The following is a 5,759-nucleotide window of genomic DNA, read 5'->3' on the forward strand; positions in this document are numbered from 1 at the left end:
ATGTTCGCCGAAGGATATTCAGGAGTTATTTTAGCAGCCGAAATAATCCTGTATTGCTTTCCTCTTTAGCAGAAACGAGACAGGCGCATCCCGATGAAATCAACCACGTGCAGCCTTGATTTTATACCAACTAAATTTCTCAAACAGGTTATTGACACTCCTGAACCGGGCCCAGTATTTTATGTGATTGTTGAAGACTGGACTACTCGTCCATATGCCCAACAGGTTCTATTCCATCCAGTCTTAAACATACTGAGGTCCAACCTCTTTTAAAGAAACCGAATCTTGATCCCTCGGTTCTTAACAATTTCAGGCCTATTTCTAAACTTCCGTTTTTATCAAAAGTTTTAGAGAAAGTTGTTTCAAACCACCTTCTAGCCTTTATGGGTCTTAATGATGTGTTTGAGAAGTTTCAGTCAGGTTTTAGAGCTTTACACAGTACAGAAACCGCCCTCCTCAAGGTGTCCAATGACCTCCTTTTAGCAGCTGACAGGGGGGAGCTCGATTTTAATCCTTTTGGACCTAAGTGCAGCCTTTGACACGGTAGACCATGCCATTTTAATCAACCATCTTAAGAACTGGGTTGGCATCAAGGACTCTGCACTTAGTTGGTTTTATTCTTACCTCACTGACAGAACCCACTCGGTCACCATAGGTAATGACTCATCTTCTACTTCTAACATTACCTGTGGTGTTCCGCAAGGTTCTATTTTAGGTCCAATTTTATTTTCCATATACATGCTCCCCTAGGTCAAATCATCAAACGTCATAATGTCTCTTTTCATTGCTACGCAGACGACACACAGATATACCTTCCACTGAAACCTAAAGAATGTAGATATTTGAGTCTGCAGTTGATATTTCCAACACAAAACAACCACAGACAGCTTCACATTTCTCTGCTCTCACTCTGGGAATTTTAACAACTTTTAGATGAAAATATCAAATAACAGGCTCCTGCTGCATGTTGCATGAATACACTGTCACTATGTAAAATACTAAACAATGATCATTTAGATCGAATACAGAGTGAAGATGAAGTCAAAGGTCTTAATGACTAAATATGAGGTCATATCCGATAAATGCTGCTCTACACGTTTCCTTTGAACTATTAATGATAAAGAGGAAGGAAGTGTTTCTTTAGGTGTCAGAGCTGAATGCAGTTTATCTGGCAGCCTCCGTCACACTGACCAACAGTCCATTCTGTCTCTGTAAGAAGACTGCTGTTGATTTTGACCACTCATTGATATTCTCTGTGTTTTATGAGTTTTCATAAACACAGCAGTTGGAATAAGGTCGTTAAATTATAAGATCAACTCTCTGATTAGAAGCTGAAGACTACAACAGCCATGTTGTTGGCAGAAGCTGGATGTGTGTTTCTGGGTTTCATCCTGTTCATCTCAGGTATGAATGACTGCTAATCCTTTCTTATATACAGTAATACTCATCAACTGGGAACTGTTCAAAGGTTTTAGGAATGGACAGCAGCTTTTTATTATTCATTAAAGAAAAGATGATTGTTTATTCTGCTGATATGTGCTGTTTGATGCATTAAAGTATATCAGTAGGATCATTTACTCTTTTATACTAGCAGCATTGACTGATCAGTGTAAAGAAGAATGTTATAAAAAGATGTTTATTGATAAAATCTTCTGTTAAAGGTGTTCAGGGACAAACAAACAGCATCTGTGCTTTAAAAGGTTCATCAGTGGATCTGCCCTGCTCAGCTCTACATCCCACTTCAAGATACAAATGGTACACTGAACACTGGAAGGCTCCAAGTATGTTCAGAATGAACTGTCTGCAGACGGAAAACGTGTAACGTACAACATGTCTGATGAAAGTCATCCAACTCTAACAATCAAAGATCTAACAGACAGAGATGAGAATGTTTACTGCTGCAGAGAGAATGCAGACGACCCATCAAACTGCTGGTTAAAGGGCATCAAACTCCATGTAGCAGGTACAGTGACTGTCAGTATTTATTACTTTAAGAATCTTTAGATTTATATATATATATATACATATATTTAAAATCTCATGTCACACATGACCATCCAGACCTGCAGGTGAAGGTGATTCCCACCACAGACGGACAGACAGTAGCACTGATATGTAGCAGCAGCTGTCCTCTGACTGAAGAGCCTGCAGTCTACATCTGGTACCAGAACAGAGAGGTCCTCTATCAGGACTGGTCTCCCTGGTACCAACAGCTGGTCAGCAGTGAGGAAGCAGTCAGATACTCCTGTGCTATCAAAGGCTACGAGGACCTCAGAGCCCCTGAAGTCTCAGTGGGTGAGTGACAACATTTAGCTCCTTGTTATAGGATGAAACATCTGGATTAATGGGTTACACCTTCAACAGATACAATCACCAATAAAAACACTGAATGTCATTTATTTTGTCCAGATTCTGTCACACGGAGCTGCTTTAAGGTGACCTATGCTAAAGGGACAATGTGTTCTAATAAGCAGACATCAGAGGAGGAGCCCTGCTCCATCACATATCCAACAGGTGGAGTTTCTCAAACACTTACACACAAACACACCTCTCATCCTTTTAAAGTCACAACTTTTTCTGTTTTCTTTCATGAATTGTATTTTTTTCTCTTTCTGGATTAACCAGTCTTTGAGTTTATATCTAATAATGTTGGCTTTGTAATAAACTGATTTAATATCATTTAGGAAAAATGTTTATCTCCCAACAGAATTACATGTTCAAAGGAGTCCTACAGCCAACCCAAACTTTGTCAGACTGACCTGTAACACCAGCTGTCCTCTAACTGACTTTACATGGTATCTGAGCAGACGTAGAGTTAAATATCATCATGAACAACAGATGGTAGTTTACTTCTCTTCTGCTGAAAGTTTCTCCTGTGCTGTAAAAGGCCTGGAGGATCTGCACTCTGCTGAAGTCTGTGAGTAACTTAAAGTTTGTCCTAACTTATAAAATGGATATTTGTGTTAATGGTCTACAAATAATGATAAATATGATGATTTATATACTGATTAAACGTCACAGGATGTGGACAAAATAACAGAAAGCCTTTCCAGTATAAAGCAGTTGTTATGAAGTGGTAAACATCAGCTGTGAGAATTCATGTTTGATTTTGATGAGACGTGTTGATTCAACAGATTTTCATTTCTAGGCTTTAGTTGTAGAGTTGATTCAAACATCTTGTTCAGAAGGTTCTTAAACTGAAACTGATTGTTGTCTTTCATCTTTATTTCAGGTGTTTATGATGAGAACTGTTGGAGTGTGAATTATGTCAGCAGGAGAATCTGTGCTCTGGAAGGTTCTTCAGTCAACATCTCTAGTGAATATTCTTATTCCAACTATCAACCAACGTCTAAATTATGGCTGAAAATAAAGAGAAGAGTGAAGGAAGACGTTAAAGAGCCAATTAAAGCTGAAGGTGGTGTGAAGTATCATGACAACATGAAGAACCAACACATCCTGACAATCAGTAACCTGAAGAAGGATGACTCAGCAGAATACACATTCACACTCCAAGATGACCATAGATGGGTACGGTCTGATTCACCTGGAGTCACTCTGGTTGTCACAGGTAACTCTCAACATTATGTTGACTTTCTCTGTTTTAGCTCATGTATAAACTTCGGAACCATTTCTTTTACTTCCTGTTAAAGTCCTAAAATGCTTCATTCATGCCTTATAGGACTGCACAGACGTAGTGAAAAACAATCTCTAGTAAAATGCCCTTTTTTTACATCTTCCAGGCCTGAAAGTGGAGTTGAGTCCTTCTGCAGTGGTGACAGAGGACCAGAGAGTCACACTGACCTGCAGTACCAGCTGTCCTCTGACTGACAACACAAACTACATCTGGTTCTTCAACAGTCGACCTCTGACCCCGACAGAGAACCACAACAAACACCTGGTTCTGGACCCGGTCAGCAGTCAGCATGCAGGAAACTACGCCTGTGCTGTCAGAAGCCACAACAACATCAGCTCTCATGTAAAGACTCTCACTGTCCAGAGTAAAAGAGGACAATGGACACCAGCAGCAGCTGCAGGAGTCTGTGCTGCTCTCCTGGTTATAATACCCCTCTCTGTCTTCTGCTGGATCAGGTGAGCAACTGTCCTCTGTTTCAGACCAACCACATTTAATCTACAAGCTGAAAGCTCTTATTCATTCACATATTTATTCATTTTATGAATCAGAAAGAAGAGGACTTCAGGTCAACCTCCAACAACAGAAACCTCAGTCCACATGGAGCAGGTAAAGACTGGAGCTAAAGACTCTGCTACAATAGAAAACACTGAAGTTCAGTATAAAGTGAAGTTATTTGTCTCCTCGTCAGTTAAACCCTGGTCCTGTGTATGAGGAGGTCTCAGCTCCACCAACAGATTAGAATGATCTGGTCTACAGCAGAGTCCACTTCCCTCAGAACCACACAGATCCTCTCTACAGCAGAGTCCAGCCACATCCAGATCCAGAACCGGATCATGTGCTCTACGATGCTGTGAACTTCAGACCCAACAGGACCGCTGAGTGAACTTCTGTTGTCTTTACTGTTGAGTCCCTCTACTTTGTCACCTTGCTCATGAGGACGAGCAGCAGTGTTACATATTATCTATATTATTTCTCCATCTGATAGACTGAGAGCTGCAGACCAGACATCTCTGGTCTAAACACACATTACCCATGAACCTTGCTTAATACATATATTTTCAATTTAACTCAGCTATTAGCTTCAGTGTGACGCAGTAACTTAGATGGCTCAGCTCACAGCAAACAGTAATATGTTAGCTAGGCTACTTAGTTTAACTTGTATTTTCCCTGATGGGTTGTTACACATGATGGTGTCCTCTCTTTTAGAGACTCTGTGGATAGAACGTTGGACAGGGTGTGAAATGATTTAAAATGTACTGATATTAAATGTGACCTTTTAAAATGTCTTCAGTTTGAACGTCTGTGCTGATCTCCTGGTTTTCATACTCCTCATTGTCTTCTTTCTGATTAGGTAGAAGAGGACATTAGGTCAATCTCCTGAAACTGAGTCAACACTGAGCATGTAAAGATCACATATTTTAAGTCTTTGACCGGTTTGCACCAACAAGGATTCCACTGATAAGTGATTCCAGTTAAACTGTCTCCTCCCCGTTCTGAATGAATGCGCTGCTTACATTAAATTTAATAAATACATAAATGTGTACATCTCATTTCCATCAATGTGTGTAGTCCTTCAGGGGCTCGTCCTCTTAAACATACTGTCAATTTATATTTAGGGCCCGAGCACTGACGTAGTCAGAGTGGAGGACCTATTGTTCTACGAATGTATTTGGCGTCTTCCAACAGGGAAAAGAGGTGCTTGGGATAAACGTACACTAGCGCCCCCTTTTGACTATCCCCAACGCTGCGTTTCACCTAGCTGCGTGAAATTTGGTAGGTATATGTAACATGATGGGACGTACGTTAGACGTATGCCCTAAACCCAACAGGAAGTCGGCCATTTTGAATTTTATGACTTTTTTGACCATTTCAAGGTGACGTACTTTAACAAACTCCTCTTAGAGATTTAACCCGATTGACTTCAAATTCGGTCAGTATGATCTTAAGAACTTTGCATTCAAAAGTTATCAAAAGATCAAAACCTTATCAAACTATGTATCCGTGGTGTCGCTTCCAAAACACACCATTCGCCATGAAACAGGAAGTTGTTATAACTCGGCCGTACATTGTCTAATATGCTCAAACTTTCTCATATGTTATGCCATCCTGACCTGAAGACATCTTT

The 5,759-nt window shown here is 40.3% G+C and overlaps 1 long non-coding RNA gene across 1 annotated transcript; it reads left to right on the forward strand.

Annotated features, from left to right (window-relative positions):
- Nucleotides 1–3,942: 3,942 nt before the first annotated feature.
- Nucleotides 3,943–4,722, forward strand: LOC129108714 (uncharacterized). Its single transcript, XR_008531928.1, has 3 exons — nucleotides 3,943–4,089; nucleotides 4,183–4,240; nucleotides 4,323–4,722. It is a non-coding gene; the product is annotated as an uncharacterized LOC129108714 (long non-coding RNA).
- The last annotated feature ends 1,037 nt before the right edge of the window (nucleotides 4,723–5,759 follow it).

The sequence above is a fragment of the Anoplopoma fimbria genome, chromosome 2, assembly GCF_027596085.1.
Source record: "Anoplopoma fimbria isolate UVic2021 breed Golden Eagle Sablefish chromosome 2, Afim_UVic_2022, whole genome shotgun sequence".
Classification (NCBI taxonomy): domain Eukaryota; kingdom Metazoa; phylum Chordata; class Actinopteri; order Perciformes; family Anoplopomatidae; genus Anoplopoma; species Anoplopoma fimbria.